Consider the following 14648-nt stretch of genomic DNA (forward strand, 5'->3'; position numbering starts at 1 on the left):
AGAGAGAGAGAGAGAGAGAGAGAGAGAGAGAGAGAGAGAGAGAGAGAGAGAGAGAGAGAGAGAGTGAGAGAGATATGCAGCAGTAAGGCACCAGAGTGGTAAACACATGCAGAAAATTTCTATTATAATTTTAATTCTCTACTAGTAAAGTTAATAGCAATGTTACTTCCGGGGTAATCAGTGAATGTTTTGGCAAATGGAAGGCAAGGTTGGTCATAACATTAGCAGATCAACAGCATGCTCTATTATAAATTAGAAATTAAACTTTTCTTCAGATGGGGGCAGTCTAAGGGACCACTGTAATTTTTGCCAGATTTACTACTAGTCATACTTTGAATTCTTGCTCTATCATGTCAGAAAATGTAGCTGAGACACAATTAAACATTACAAAGGGCTTATGAATCATATTCTAAATACATACTTGTACTGCACTATGTGGTAATCTACTTGACTGTGAAGTTTACACAAATATATTTCTATTCCATTACTAGAAATTTAAAGCCCCACAATGAAATTCAATTCACAATTTCTATTGACTGTTTTGATGAGATGAAATTTTCTCTCTAGATTAGATTAAGTTTTTGTTCCATAGACACAAAAGTGACATGACTCTCATGGGCGTGGAACATGTCACAAAGTATAACATAAAAAATATAGAACATATGAATGCAACACTCACTTCCCCAATTATTTGTCAGGAGATTGTCACAATATGTGAACATATTACAATAAACTGGAACTGCTAATATTTACAGAATTCATACACTATCAGAATGAAGCCTAGTTATAAATATCTGATAAATTTATCATCATACCTAATCTTAACTATTGTGACTAAGTGTTGTCAAAACAGTAATTTTTACATAAGCTGGTCTAACTATCCCTGTTAGAATATTCGTCTACAGAGTAGATGAGTTTCCTACCAAAACGCTTTTCAAACTGTGTGTAAGCTCTAATTTATCTGTACAAGGTTTTTAATGGTTGCTAGCAGTTAACTGAATCTGTGTGTTCCTGAATATTGGGCGCATTTTTGGGTCAAGGTACGTGATTTTAGGTTTTTATGCACACTGTTCTTATCACTAGTATTGATACTATATATTAAGCTATTGGTTGTAGACACATTATTTTCAACCAATTACTGAGAAGCAGTGGTTAGAATATCCGATTCCTTGTGTCCACCACTACAATAAATTTGTCTCGACTTCGAAACAAAACACGCTGTCGTTACGTACTGACAAGTCCTTTGGCGCTGCTACACTGACAGATAATGACAGGAATTGGCATAAGCGCGGAGGGTGTGCAAGTTATCCATTCGTAAACTGTTATATTTTGCTGCTATAAGAATAGCGATAACCACGAAAAGTTTTATTCAATAGAAACGGTTATGCCCAGAAGTGATTGCTTTCGGTTGAAGAGATTGGGGAAGCTCCAACATTCCTGCTTGTTACGCTCGTTGAAATTGTGTGGGTTAATCAATATTATTATCGTAGTCGTCATTACGACTATGGTCCTAAGCTCAAAAGGATCTCTCCAACTATTTTATGTCGATTCTTTTACGGCTTCTGCGCTTCGCCAACCCTCCTCCTTTCTCCGGGCTTGGGACCGGCAACAGCAACTGCAGAGCTACTTAATTCACTCCAACAGTAACTGCAGGCGGAGTTAAAGTGGTTTCCCACACCAACATTTCAATTTCTACGTTCACACTACAAACAAATTTACGACAAGTGCTACTGATTCCAACTCTGCTGTACTTTGAATTTCTGAATCAACTGCAGCGTCGAAGAGCCGCAATTTATAGGCTACAAGATTGACGCGCACAACTATCGATAGTTAACGAGTGTCGAACCATTGCAAAGACATTTATTACGCTTGTATTTCCATGGACCTAGTTTTCGGTGAGTTAGTCAATTTACTTTGTTTTGCAATATTTGTAAATATGTAATAAAGCGAGACAAGTACAGTGTTTGGCGGTGAATCGCACAAGACTTTAATGACAGCGAAACAAGGGGAAGTGATATAATTCTCAGAAGTTACCACACCCATTTGAAGGCGTTGTGAGTATAAACTTTGAAGACGAAAGTTTTGGCCAGCGTGAAGATCTGTGTTTGTTATTGTTTTGATAGTATATGCTTCGTGGAAGTGTAGTGCTAACTCCGCGATAGGCTTAGTGCTGTTCCGATTTATGAGATACGAAAAGCAGAACGCAAAATGGGTTGCAAAATTGTTGGAGAGAGAATAGGAAACGTAATATACTTTGACATTTTGGGAGTTAAGTAAGTTTATCAGTTAAAATTATTGTGATTAGCTTATCGTATTTTCCCGTAGAATATAAATGTATAGGATTTATTTAATACTGTGTCGTATGTGCTCAAGCTGCAAGTACAGCGTTGTACTGAGAACGTTATAAACTGCAGATTTAGTTTCATAGTTGTAAGCTTATATTAAAGAGTAGAAAGCTATCTTGTATGCAACTTAGTACTGTTTATATGGTTGTTGGAAGGCTTCTTGAAAGTTAACTCTCATTCAAACGTTTTGAGTTGTTAAGTAGTGAAGTTCTTGAACTTTATTTTCAGTCACTGAAGCCTTTAACGATGAGACTTGCTAAAAGCAGAAGGTGACATGCAGCTAAACAGTAGATACTGTGAGAGATTTGCATTTGTAAAACAGGATACTGAAGTAGCAGGTAAGGGTTTATGCGAATGTCTCGGCTTACATTCAGAAAATCAGCGTCTGTTTATTATTAATCTGAAGTACCAGTGGGGAGTAAATGGTTTAGGGTGTAAGTATATGAATCTCAGTGTTAGAGTAGACAATTTTTAAATCTTAGCTGCGCTGATTAAAAAGAATATGCTGTAGGACAGACTGAATAAGACTGTACTGTCAGTCTTGTTTGTGGGCCAGTACAGTGAGAAGGATTTCTAAGTGCAAAGCAGGCAGTGCTGACCTTTTTGGGTTGTACCAAAAAGATGGACACACTGAACAAATGTTCCAAAAGTAATTAAGCTTCTTTCTACATAATGTAGTCCTGTTTTCTTGCCAAATGGCAGTCATTGCCTCATCAATATTTGTGAGGTGGAAAGCGAAAAGAGACCCCCTTTGGAGAATTTAGGATTTTGAGTTTTTGTAGTTTTTACATTCAGCGTTAAATTCTGAACAACCCGTAAAATAAATCTATTTCTATCTCTAAATTTGAGGCAGTTATGGCAGGTTGAATATTTATGACATAAAAGAGGTGTTTTGAGATATGGCCTTTTAAAGTTTCACTTTATTATCATTGCTTAACTTTACATATTTAATAAACAAATTCTGCATATATATTACACTTAAAATGTCTTTTGTCAAGTGGTTTGGAGATTTCTTTTTTAATGAACACTTCACAATAAGTGGATTACTCCCTGAGACGTATATCACATCAGAGTGTAAATACATTTGAAACGAAATAAATTGGCCCCTTGTTGAGAAAAATATTACAAGCCCTGTGCTTATTTTTTTTTGGCATAATATTGATATTTTTACACTATGTTATGACATCTTTTTGATCAAATTTTGATCCTGGAGCTATGAATGGTGCTAGAACCACGAGAAATTGGAAGCCACAAATCCTACAAAATACACTCCTGGAAATGGAAAAAAGAACACATTGACACCGGTGTGTCAGACCCACCATACTTGCTCCGGACACTGCGAGAGGGCTGTACAAGCAATGATCACAGGCACGGCACAGCGGACACACCAGGAACCGCGGTGTTGGTTGTCGAATGGCGCTAGCTGCGCAGCATTTGTGCACCGCCGCCGTCAGTGTCAGCTAGTTTGCCGTGGTATACGGAGCTCCATCGCAGTCTTTAACACTGGTAGCATGCCGCGACAGTGTGGACGTGAACCGTATGTGCAGTTGACGGACTTTGAGCGAGGGCGTATAGTGGGCATGCGGGAGGCCGGGTGGACGTACCGCCGAATTGCTCAACACGTGGGGCGTGAGGTCTCCACAGTACATCGATGTTGTCGCCAGTGGTCGGCGGAAGGTGCACGTGTCCGTCGACCTGGGACCGGACCGCAGCGACGCACGGATGCACGCCATGACCGTAGGATCCTACGCAGTGCCGTAGGGGACCGCACCACCACTTCCCAGCAAATTAGAGACACTGTTGCTCCTGGGGTATCGGCGAGGACCACTCGCAACCATCTCCATGAAGCTGGGCTACGGTCCCGCACACCGTTAGACGTCTTCCACTCACGCCCCAACGTCGTGCAGCCCGCCTCCAGTGGTGTCGTGACAGGCGTGAATGGAGGGACGAATGGAGATGTGTCATCTTCAGCGATGAGAGTCGCTTCTGCCTTGGTGCCAATGATGGTCGTATGCGTATTTGGCGCCGTGCAGGTGAGCGCCACAATCAGGACTGCATACGACCGAGGCACACAGGGCCAACACCCGGCATCATGGTGTGGGGAGCGATCTCCTACACTGGCCGTACACCTCTGGTGATTGTCAAGGGGACACTGAATAGTGCACGGTACATCCAAACCGTCATCGAACCCATCGTTCTACCATTCCTAGACCGGCAAGGGAAATTGCTCTTCCAACAGGACAATGTACGTCCGCATGTATCCCGTGCCACCCAACGTGCTCTAGAAGGTGTAAGTCAACTACCCTGGCCAGCAAGATCTCCGGATCTGTCACCCATTGAGCATGTTTGGGACTGGATGAAGCGTCGTCCCACGCGGTGTGCACGTCCAGCACGAACGCTGGTCCAACTGAGGCGCCAGGTGGAAATGGCATGGGAAGCCATTCCACAGGACTACATCCAGCATCTCTACGATCGTCTCCATGGGAGAATAGCAGCCTGCATTGCTGCGAAAGGTGGATATACACTGTACTAGTGCCGACATTGTGCATGCTCTGTTGCCTGTGTCTATGTGGCTGTGGTTCTGTCAGTGTGATCATGTGATGTATCTGACCCCAGGAATGTGTCAATAAAGTTTCCCCTTTCTGGGACAATGAATTCACGGTGTTCTTATTTCAATTTCCAGGAGTGTAGATTACTGAGATCCCATATTTTGTAGTTGCCAAACGACTTTATTTTCTGTTCATAAAAAAAAGTCTGAATGGGGTTAAAGGCACTTTAACAAGAGCATTTACGTGTCTTCTTTTTTCACTGGAACATTTGTTTGGTCAGGTTCTTCTTTAGGATCCTTACTTTCGCTGACTTGAGTTTCTGGTTCACTTCTGAGCCTACCTCAAGACATGTAATGTCGTTGTACTTCTCTTTGCAATAGGTCCTGATGTTTATAAAAAGGTACTGTTTTCGTTGTCTTGTCAGCCCTGGAGGAATTACTGCAGCAGGAAACCCTGTGGGTCCATTGTCATTGGGGAAGATGCGGTGCACAAATTCATTTCCATCAATGTCCAATTTGCAGTGTACTCTACCTTTGTAGCTAACGTTGAACTCAAAGTGGTTGTATTTAGTTATGTGAGGTACTTTATTAGCTTTAACATCCTTCAAGAAATTTAGCCAGCCATATGTATTCACAGCAACTTCACCTATTTCATTTCCAACAGCAAAAGCTGAGTTAACATGTGTTGTAGATGAAGATTTCTCAATGCAGTCGGCGAATTCTTGTATGGAAGAGATATAGGTGACCCTAAATCTTTTTTTTAAAAGTCCAAATGCCCAGTCATGTGCAAATTTCGTGTGACCTGCTGGCATTAATGACAAAACAATACTCTTATTTATGTTATTACTGATTCTCCAAGCAAGATATCCTAATAAGATATTGTTCTTGTTCGGACCTACACAATTGTTAGCATGGATTAACATTGTCTTCTCCATGAATGTAGTTTTTCAAGTAGTTGTGGAAAAGACTGACAGCAACGTTGGATCCCATTGTTGTTCATACACTTTCTGGGAGTAGATAGTTTACTTGTTTGTTCACAGTCTCACACATAACCCCAAATATTCCTATTCTGAATGGAACCAATAACTAAATAGGTCCAGGCTGCAACGGGTCACTGGGTATGTGAACCTGCTGGGCCATGTCAAAACTGTAGTGTACACAACTTCTATCACCATCTTCAAAATTTTCCATGGTCTTTTTGATAGTTCCCTTATAAAACACACTTTCTTTTGCAACAAGTTGTAGATGGGACCCCATTTTTTTCAATAGTTTCCATTTTAGTTACTTCAGGCACTGAAACCATTGCAGTTCCAGAAGTGAAATGCTGTTGACAAAATGCACAGAGATCTGATTTGGGCTTCATGACAAATCATCTGTAAAGGAAGCCTTATAAGTTTCAAATATTTTGGCTTTATTATCACTTGAAGGTAGAAGCTTGAAATTTGCTTTATACTGAGTGCTACTTCTGCCTGGTAAAATTATGGCGTGTTGTTCTGCGTAATTGTGTAAAAACCTTACAACAAACTCTGAATCAGAACAATAAATCACATTCTTAGGATGTTTTCTTGCATTACCATGAGCTTTGACAATCAATCCTGCATCATTATACATTTTTGTTACAGCGCTTTAGTCTTTTAATTTTAATATTGTTTGAAAACATGTAAGTGTTTGTACAAACTTGCCGTCCTTTTACTGATTATTTATTTCGTGATTGTTTCCTCTCAGTTTGTACTTTATGTTTACGAGCTGTCAAAGAAGAATCTGAAGTTCCACACTGCAATTGGCCTAAAATTACTTGATCTAATGTGTTGACATTGTTCTCATAATGATCAGTCTCAGCACATTCACGATGCATTTCCAAATATTCATCAACTGAACAGTAATTTCAACATCCTTCTTTGCACCTGCAACCTGCTTTTAAAAACTCTGAAACGAGAGCATGGTCTCTGTCAGCATCAAAAGAGTCAATTAAATTTATGCAGTCATCTGTTACTTATGAGAGCATGGTCTCTGTCAGCATCAAAAGGGTCAATTAACTTTATGCAGTCATCTGTTACTACCAGGTCAAAGTCTTCAGCACCATCATTCTCATCTACAACTTGATCACTATTAACATTTCGTTCTATTTCAATAACAACATTATCAGTAACATTATCGTTGTTACCTAATGCTTCATTAAACTTTGGAATGTCTTGTAATAAAGAAATATGAAATAGGTTAACTGACTCATCACCTTGAGGTTCCAGTTTCTCATCACTTGATTCGTTTCTACTTGGCATTCTTTCAGAAAAATAATCTTGAAATACTTCGTAAACTTTTATCATATAAATCACCACCAAGACAAGTATCGTTCAGTGCTTTCACAATTCTATCTTCACACATTGCATACTTTAAACTGAGCAAGCTGTAAACATTAATTTGTTACATCAGCTGTCAGCTGTTCTTTAAGGGCTACCAACTATACATTGGCAGTATCTGTAGGCATTCGCAAAAATAGGACCATGTGTGTTTGGAGTTATTGAAATCACAAGACAGTTTTCTTTTATATGAAATTACTCTGAGCTCCTTAAAATGCTTCTAAAATTTAAGAGATGCTATTTTGTGAAGTAGTGCATGTATAGCTGCGATATTTAGAAAAGGGACCTCTTGCCGAACCAATGTTATTTCCCGATAACGACAAGAGGTCTCTTTTTCCGATAGTTTTTAATGATGTACTTGACGTTAGTTGCATTCAAATAAGTTTCAAATTAATATGCACCTGTACAGAATGAAGTAAACTATTATAATATATAAAAAACGAAAATTGATATTTTACACATTATTGAATGTTTTTGCTTGTACTGAAAATTTTACTGTTCCGACAAGAGGTCCCTTTTTGCTTTCCGTCTCACATTTACTATCTGATGCTACTGTCACGTTATTTGCTCAAGGTCAGGTGCTGATGCTACACCCATCTGCTTAGACCTGTGACGTACCTGTGATTTGGTGGTAATGTCATGGTGACGTTTGATGTTTCTGAGTCTGTCTGCAACAAAGGAGGAAATCAGGAAGTGCAGACTGTTCTGCGGCATTGGATGGCATTGTAACCGGAATTTCACTGTGCCCTATCACAGTTGAAGGCACCTGGTCCAGGTGGTCATCTGGTCACCGCAGCGTTGCTGGCACTGCGGGCGACTCCACTGTGAGACATAGTATCCGCTCTGGCGCTTTATCGCATGGCAAAGGCAAAGTGACGGGTGCTGGCATCCAGGGGTGAGAAGAGCAAGGAAGAGGGCCCTGCGGGAGCTGCCTTAACGGCGCTGACACTGGAAACATAGGGCAAGTTGCAGAGACCCCGTGGCTAAAGAGACGCATCTGCTTCTGATGCCTGCACACCTCACCAGATGGACCTGATATGACAAATATGGCACGGCCAAGATGACGAAGGATGCACCCTTTCAACCATCGGCGATTGCCGTGGGAATGACAAAAATAGACAATATCATCTGGCAAGGATTTATGGGTCTACTGTGGCAAAGAAATATGGTGCGGGGGGATGCAACAAATGCAGAGTTCTGTGAGGATGACCTTGCAGTGATTCACCTCCAAACCACCGTCACATGGCTGCGATCGGTACGAAGACAAAAACAACAGAAGAGCATCCTCACAAGAATGAGAGTCAGTCAATTTAGACATTTACGACTTAAATGCCCGAACGAATCTTTCAGTGGCTCTGTTTGATTGAGGGGAGAATGGTGCTGAAGTTAAATGCTGAATACCATTAGCTTCACAAAAGGTTTTGAACCCTGCAGACACAAATTGAGGTACATTGTCGGTGACAATGACTTGGTGCAATCCATCTATGCTAAATATAGAAGGCAAGTATTTGATGGTAACAGACAATGTTGATGACATGTGAACAATAGATGGAAAACTGCTAAAAGAATCAACAAGAATTAACCATCGTGTGTCCCAAACAGGAGCAGCGAAATCTAAATGTAAGCTATTCTGTGGCAAAGTTGCCTTAGGCCAAGAGAGAATTTTCTGCGGTGGTGCGGATTGTTTTCTGCACACACGGAACAAGAACAACAAATCTTGGGTATGTCAGCAACAATACCAAACCAGGTACAGTGACGGCGAGCTCACTGTTTTGTCTGTACGATACCCTAATGACCCTGGTGAAAAAGTTGTAGCACAGGTGACTGCAAAGAACGAGGAACAATAACACGAGATTGATGGTTCTCCATGCACAGCAAGATGACACCACGTTGGGCAAAAAGTCGTCTGCACAAAAAAAAGACGAACCAATGGTTCTTCGATCCAAATTTTAGACAAAGGCCTTTGCTTAGTGACATAACGCAAAGCAACACTTAATACTAGGTTGTTAGCTGTTGCTGTTGTTATACGACAAAAGTCAGCAGGAAAACTTTCTACTACATCATCATTTTGCACACCAGTGAACATACAAGCCTGTTCGGAAGAGTCAAACAGCAAGTCTTCAGCTATTGGCAATGGTATGAGTTTGTTGACTATAGTTTCTTTGTGTATATTGAAATTAGTGATGACCAATTTTTCATAAATTTTGGGGTTTTTCATGTCAGTGTGTGGTAATTGTGTTGGACTGTGATTGGTTGGTATCATGGTTATTGATGTACCATCAGAATATGTTTCTGATATTACTCATGTTGGCATGGTTTGGTTTGTTGTACTGTGGTCTATGCCTTAGGTAGAGTAAGTGAAAGTGTGGAATATAGATTTTAGCATTTGAGTCTGTTGCTTTTTGTACAGTGGGCTTTGTTTTTTGGTGCTATATAGGTCAATTTGTGTCATCGGGTTTTGGAGTTGAGTGCGACTACACGATATCAAGACCTTTGCTTGAGGATTATGGGTGAAGTGAAATTTGCAACACCATGTTCTAGAGTTCTATGTTGGTTCCTGGTATCGAGGGCTTTGTTGGAGCTATGTAGGTGAAAATTGTGGTGTTGAGTTTTTTAGTTGTGTATGGGTTGCTGTTATTGTAGTCCTCATTTGAGATATCGAAATTTACAGCGCCAATAGATTTTGTTTTTGTAATTTTTTGTGTTAAATTTTGAGGATTTCATGTGCTTGATTTTTGGGCAAATATTTGTTTTGCTGTAATGTCATTATTCTTACTGTTGTATATTTGCCCGCGCCCGAAACCACCTCCGTCATTCTGTTCTCCTGTCAGTTTGATTCTGTTGTTGGAGTTAAATACTTCACATGTTATTTATGTTTGTTTGCAGTTGTAATAAGTGATGTCATGGTCACCGTATTGTATGTGCTTGAAATGGTTTAAACCCTGTTGATGACATTACTGTTTAAAACAGGTGGGTGGAGCCTTGATTTTGTTTTGCCAATCTACCTTTTATAATAGTTAGAGCAGTAGATCTCTTTATATAGACTGAATTTGTTCGTCAGATATAGTTTGTGTGTCTAACTAGAAATAATGCTATGTTCCAATGACATTACTGTTTAAAACAGGTGGGTGGAGCCTTGATTTTGTTTTGCCAATCTACCTTTTATAATAATTATAGCAGTAGATCTCTTTATATAGACTGAATTTGTTCTTCAGATATAGTTTGTGTGTCTAACTAGAAATATTGCTATGTTCCAAGGATCATTGGTCTGTTTGTACCAAAATGGTGTAGGTTACATTGGTTTTACACTCTGTGTCTTCATAGTAGCTACTTACAGATTACCAGCTAGCTCACTGGCAGAAAAGTAATAATAATGAACATATTGGTATCTGTCACTGCTCATGTTACTGTGTGGCTGTGAAAAATCAGTTCAAGCTGAACTGTGATCTGCACCATCAATACAAGACAGAAATCTAACTTAGGAATTATATCCTATGGTGTGAAGATATTTGAGAAGCTACCCTCTAACATACAGTGAGTAATTGGTTATATCAGTCAATTCAAAACATTCCTGGTGATGACTGCTTCCACTGCTTATCTTAGTGCAAGGGTTTGATTCCTCCTTTAGATGGATGGCAAGTAGTATGTTGTAAACTGTCCTGTGTAATAACAGATTTAGGTTACTATTTTCTTTGAAAAATACTTTATTAATTAAGTAAATATTAAGTTCCTGTTAAGACAGTCTGCAGCTACCTAACGTAACTGAAGTAACAGCAGCTTTCTTTCAAATTCATTAGAACACTTTTATCTGGCAGAGACATAACTTTTATTAAGCAGTATTGTGATAGTTTCTTGTTAATATAGTGTAGGGCTTAAGCAATGTTTGGTTGTTTACTTGTTCCATAGCCCTGTAAGTTCACATTCTTGGTGGGATGTACAGAACATGGTGAATGAGTAGAAGGTATCACTATTCTTTCGAAATTGTGCTGGTTTATTTATGTCAAGCCACGTTAGTAAATGTATATCTTGTGAAACAGCTGTTAGAATGTGTGACGTTTGCCTACTTTATTTCTTCCTTGATAGTCCTCTGTGTCGACGTTGTGGATTGTTATACTAACTGAAAAGCAGTGGGTGGAAGCTCAACACTGACTGCTGTAAATGATGTAGCTGATAGTTGCACAATTGCGATTCACAGTTCTTTACTTTCACTGTTCACAGCCTGCCCAATATTACACAATTATATGGGTGATTAACTGTTGGTTAATGTTGAAAAGCCTTATTAATAGGTTGCAGGCAACATCAGCATATTGCTGCAATAGATGCCATTGAATACCTATGAACAGTAAAAACCTAACTAGGCAGTTCTTGCAGAATAATATGATGTGTGTGACACTATTCCTGAAATAAATTGAACAGACATTGTCATAACACACGGCTTATTTGTGTTACACTTATTCCACTGTTAACTTGATGGATTGTTGTTAATTTAACAAATACATAATTCCTGTCTGAAAATCGACTGTGGATTGACTGTCTCAGCACAAAAAATCAGTTTTTTGTATATCCTCACAATAATAGGCACTGTTTGAGTTACAGAAATTACAATTAAAATTTAACTCATTCAATGAAACTCATAACTCATTCTTTTTAGTAGTTCCTTCTTCCACAAAGATTAGGCTGAATCATTTGTTTAAATAATGAAATTAATATAGTTACACAAACAATACTTTTGACAAACCTGGTAATTATTTTGGAATTAATTAAGGGCTGACTTTGCTAATATGTTTTTGAATAGAGCCAAATAGATACTTTAAGAATCTGAGTAGTTTTTCCTCCAAATGTTTATATTTACTACAGAATTTATATTTATTTATAAGTCAACAATAGAATCTGTCACAAAACAAATACTGATTTCACCCTATAGCAAAAATTTAACTAGGAATGGTCAAAATAAATTAGGAAATTAATTACATATACAAAAGTAGGCACAAAATTAGACCTCGTGCTATATTCCTTAAGACGGAGGGCCAACATTTCTCTTTTATGGAAATGCAGATTATATTCATACATGTAAAGATAACTAGGCAAAAATTAAAATAAAAGTAATTTAAGGAGGCAGGTGGAAAAAGAAGAGACGAAGTGGAGAGATCCCAGCCTGCTTCGTTACAAATGCTTAAAGCCTTGAAGATGCACCTATAAAATGACTCTTGGTAAACACTAGCATCACTGTCTGCAGCTGCCCATTTACATTGTGAATGCAACATGTTGTCAGATTAGCTGATTATATGCTTCACCATTTGACAGCTTAATATTTGCTGAAATGCAGCAGTTTTCACTTCATAGGTGCTTCATTGGCAATGGAGTAGTGTACTCTACACAGAAAATTCATGTTACTAATCAGTACATACTTAATTCTTTTCTAATTTGACATACAGTGATGTTATTCTACTTATGTTTGTTCTTTCCACTCATTCAGTGTATCTTTGATTTATTTTCAGGAACGCATCGCAAATTCGGTAGTACCACAACAGGATGACTACAGGAGCGAAATGTACACCTCGCCACTCTAAATTGGGGCCCAGCTCATCGTCAGACTGCAGACCATATCTAAGCTCTTATGGGGCGTGATGGTTACAGAAACATCCGCCAGCTTGTCACAAGGTAGTAACGTTGATGACTGGGCTGAGGATGCTGTTTTGTTCAAGACTAACCCACATCTCGTTTTGGACAATCCCTCCACCACTCCAAATGCTCCACAAAAAACTGAGGCTTCATCATCATGAAAGATTGCCCATCAGGTCTCGAACATACAAGGTACCGTGGCGAATAAGTTCCGCTGCCATCGTTAGCCTGATGTTCCTTCCATGGTGTGGCCAAGAAGGGGAACAATTTGGCGTCGCACTTCTGTGTATTGAATTGAACTTGTGATCGCCAAAAGACTGCTAGTGTTTCACCACTACCAGCAAGAGATTTTGGACTATGCTTCATCGCGTGTCAGTCTCCCTGATGCCACCCACTCAGACCAGGGGCACTACCCACAGGTGCCACCTAGCCACAGCAAAGGCCACATGGCAGGGCGGCCATTGCCGGATGTCCGGATGCCCCAGGGGGATGGGTATCTACCCCTTGGCATACGTGTGGATTTAATGGCACAGGCATCAGCAGAGTGATCCCTGTGTGGTCAGGGGCTACAACCAACACGGTACATGGTGGACCCACCACGACGAACTGGCTACCATTCTGGATATCGGGTGCAAAGAAATACATGGTCATTGTCGACACAGAAAGCGACACTGCACAATTCATGGTGGAAAACACATCCAGGAAGGTGTCCTCGCCCAAGAGATGGGGAATAAGCGGGACTGAGATGCGACAATGAGGAAGTGGGCTAAAGATTTCAGTGCACGATGGATATTATGCACCATGTAAGGCTCCCTTCCCCAATTGGCTTGATCTTTGGGAAAATTTTGAAGAATGGAGTTCAAAACCATACAGGGGACTGTAACATAAAGACCGAAACATGGGAAACTCCTTTTAATTGCCTCTTATGACAGACAGGAATACCTCTGGCCTATTCTTATCCCTGGACGTGCAGGGCGAGAACCATCAGTGATTTCACCAAAGCAAAGATGACTGATGTGAATCTACTACTTACTATCTAAACAGTTTGGGGATGACTGCAAGAGCATAGGAGATTTAGATTTCTGTGTGAACTTCATATTGTAACGGGCAGTGAGGAAGAGGTTTGTACATCAGCTTGTGGTTGCATGAAAGGAGCATGAGGACCTTACCAAATATTAAGAGAAGCCAAAAGAATGGCCATTCTCAAGATTCTATAAATCAAAATATTTACCTGAAAGACATGCTGAATTTGATATGAAATGATTAATGTGAACATATTTATTGTGTAATAAAAATGTTTTCAAAGACAAATGGCACCAAAAAGGACATCATTAACACTATTATTCTACAACAGTAACAAAAATAAATACTTAGTTATGTATTTGCCTCATTAATTCTTTTTATATTTATATTTGTATTTAGTCATGGCGTATTAAGACCAACACATTTTCACGTTTCTAGAAGTACATTTCAAACAACTTCACATTTTAAAATTTGTGAAAAATTTCCCAGGTTACAGGTAATCAGTTTTTTTGTCATTATGCAATTTGAAATGATGCTTCTCAGTTACACATTGTGGACAATTTCATAAGACAATGAATTCACGGGCAATGAACATAAGTACATTCTCTCATAGAATGCCTTATGGATCTTTGGCATTAGTATCTAACTGCATAGATAGTATACTGAGCCAGATATAGCTTACTGTTGATGCTATTTTTAATGTTGCTGGAAAATATTACCCTACAGGTAAGTTCTTAAATATGCATGGCAGTC

General features: G+C 39.5%; 1 long non-coding RNA gene across 4 annotated transcripts; it reads left to right on the top strand.

Moving 5' to 3' along the window:
* The first annotated feature begins 1969 nt into the window (after window positions 1–1969).
* On the top strand, window positions 1970–14183 carry LOC126299269 (uncharacterized). Of its 4 annotated transcripts, none has more exons than XR_007552769.1 (3): window positions 1970–2054; window positions 2574–2683; window positions 12749–14183. It is a non-coding gene; the product is annotated as an uncharacterized LOC126299269 (long non-coding RNA). The 4 variants fall into 4 exon arrangements; XR_007552768.1 differs by lacking the exon at window positions 1970–2054 and adding an exon at window positions 2093–2273; XR_007552767.1 differs by lacking the exon at window positions 1970–2054 and adding an exon at window positions 10137–10220 and having other exon boundaries at window positions 2347–2683.
* Window positions 14184–14648: the final 465 nt, after the last annotated feature.

This window comes from Schistocerca gregaria, chromosome X (assembly GCF_023897955.1).
Source record: "Schistocerca gregaria isolate iqSchGreg1 chromosome X, iqSchGreg1.2, whole genome shotgun sequence".
NCBI lineage: Eukaryota > Metazoa > Arthropoda > Insecta > Orthoptera > Acrididae > Schistocerca > Schistocerca gregaria.